This window comes from Vigna umbellata, chromosome 10 (genome assembly GCF_029865625.1).
Source record: "Vigna umbellata cultivar VRB3 chromosome 10, Vumbellata_1.0, whole genome shotgun sequence".
Taxonomy (NCBI): domain Eukaryota; kingdom Viridiplantae; phylum Streptophyta; class Magnoliopsida; order Fabales; family Fabaceae; genus Vigna; species Vigna umbellata.
In genome coordinates, this window is record NC_142174.1 from 2,894,510 (window position 1) to 2,897,419 (window position 2,910).

The window sequence follows — 2,910 nt, forward strand, 5'->3', positions numbered from 1 at the left end:
TCCGGTTCCTGACTCAGCTCCACGTGCATCCGCGAACGTTCGCTGGTGGTTGTCGGACGCTGCTGTCGGCCATGTGCGTCGCTGAGGTGTCGCGCTCGGAGGTCGCCACGTCAATTTTTTTTTTTTTTTTTTTTTTTTTTGAAACCTTACAGTGGTGCGAGAGCAAGAGAGAGCAGCAGCGACACGTTTTGGGAAAGAAGGAGAAGAGGACACGAGACGGAGGAAATCCATGAGCAGTGGGCGCGGAATGTGAGAATTGAGGTATTCGAAGAGTTTTCACTATTTGGGTTTTAATTGGTTGTTCGAATATGTTGCAGCCTATATTTTCTCTGAATGCATGTTTCCTTTGTGTGAGCTTAATTGTTTCTAAGATGCAGCAATGGTGTTTATTAATTTATTAGTATTTTAAAACTATGAGCAATCTTATTTGGCTATCTATAGTGGACATGATGATAAGCTGGAAATTTGTATATGTTATGTTGGGTTATACTATATTTAAATTGGAATTGATTTGTGGGTCTGGAAGGTGTGAGTTTACTGATAATAATTGGATGTTTTTATTCTTATAAGAATAAGTGGGATAGGATGTTATTCCTAGATGGCCTGGAAAATTATGTTGTGTTGTTATATTTTTCTGGTTGGACTAGATATACACATTATTGTAACAAATAACATTGGTGTAGTGTTTCAAGACATGATTGCATGAGTTTCTATGATTCTAAGGTATATTAGATGTAATTATTGAACTCTTTTAGTGTTATAAATTTGTGAGCACCCATAGGGATTAGTATATACTATTATTGTCTGGAGTTGTAATGTTAACAAGTCTGGATCATGGAAAATTAGTACAAGAATCTATTTGGTGAAAAGGTTGTATTGAATTTATATGTGGAAAAAAAAAGTGGGAGTTCCAGTGCTTAAATTGGTGGTCATTAAAGTGGTTTAGGGTATTATACTATATGTTGCATTCTTCTATGCTTAAGTTCTTATATGTGATGTGAAATATAATGCATGAAATTATTTAGTTTAGAAACAAATGTCACAATGTTATTTTAATTAAGATAAGAGTTATGATGTATTTCACTGGTTTTGATAGTGCACAATTAGGTAAGTAAAACACGATTTCGTGTGGTATGTATTACACCTTTTAGAGGTGTTAATTATAAGTTAAAAACTGGTATGATAATTTGAATATATATGTTGAACTTATTTTATGGATTTCGTGAAATATCTCATTTTCAATCTTTATCTTATTTATTTTTATATGCATTGCCAAACAAGTTTAGCATAATTATATCCGTTTCAGCAAACATAACAGTAGAAACATACATTTATATAACTATAACAAACATTGTCAATAATGATAGTGAAATAATTGCATCTACATATACTCGCAAATACATTTTTTTTGCTATCCCTAACTACACTCATTCATTCTCCTTCAACCACACTCATTCAATTTTCTCTTTCATTCTTCACAGGAAGCTGCTTTCACCCTCTCTATTCCACCAAGGTCTTTTTTTTCATCATCACTTTCTTTCTTGACTTTTACCCAGTAATTCTTATTATGCCTTTTACCTCTTACTGTTTTTTATTCAGTAAACTAACAGTAGAAACAGAAAAAAAATCCCCTTATGAATTTGAAGCCGCCAAACAGAGTTTTCTCGCTATTCCTAATGCACATGCCTAAAATCAATCCTAAAGTTTGTTGCTTTAATATTTCTTTTCAGAATTATGTTGATAGTTTTTTTTTTTGTTTTTTTAATTTGATGTTTATTTGATGTTAGTGTAAATAATATTACAAAAATATTAAAATTAAAAATAAATTTATTTTACTAAAATAAAATATTTTACAATATTAAAATTAATTTTAATAATTAATGTTAATTTTTTATTCTTTATAAATATTTTTATATTAAATATAACATTAATTATTATTATTTTATATTACTTTAATAAGTAAAGGTATTTTGATAAAATTCCACGAGTTCAATTCCTCTCTCTCGAGTGAACACACCTTAGGATTTGCAGAATTTCAATTTCCCTTCACTTTGCTACCCTGCACGCTTAGGTTATCGTGATTTCTCCATTGTTCCCTTTCCGTCACTCATCAAGGTAGAAGAGTCGTACTCTGATTGCCATGATATCTTTGTGGGAAACTAATTGGAGAGATTGAATGAGTTTTGCTGTGCCTGTATCATGTGTTGCTATGTGATGTACCTGTGTTCATTAGTTATGATCCCTGTTCCTTATAACTTATGATGCTGTGTTACAGCTGATGCATGAATTTTTCTTTTTTAACATTGAATTCATTATCCTATATTTTGACTGTACAAAAACTTTTTGCAGGTGATGTTTTTTTCATGGATTTTTAGCAAAGGTCAGCATATAAAACTCCCGTAACTGTCAGAGGATAGCGTCCCGCTTGTGTTTCTGCAGCGAGTAATGCTTTTATGCCCCGTGATTTGGTGAATGGATAAAGTGTTGTGTGGGCCTTGAAGTTACAATACTCTTCAACCTACAGAATAACCTTTCTTCATCCCTTCATAGAAAATTGTTTTCCAGATACACAAGATGATTCAACATCAAATTGTGCAGTCCCCTGCTAGGCTAGGGCTCGCAAACCCTAACTCTCCTTCAATTCCGAACCCTACCCCTCCAAAGCTCCCTCCAACACAGACCCAGCAACCCCAAGACCGCAACTCTTCAACCCCTTCTTCTGCTCTTCTTTCACTCCTCCCACCCCTTCCCAGAGCCCAAGCACTTCTTCTCCAAATGGCTTCCTTAACTTCCAAAATCTTTGAAGTTTCCCCTAACCGGTCTCTTTGGGTCACTGCCTTCCGTGGATCCCTTCCAACTTTCCTCTCGTCTAATTCATCTACCCCTCTTGACTCTTCTCCGTCTACTGTG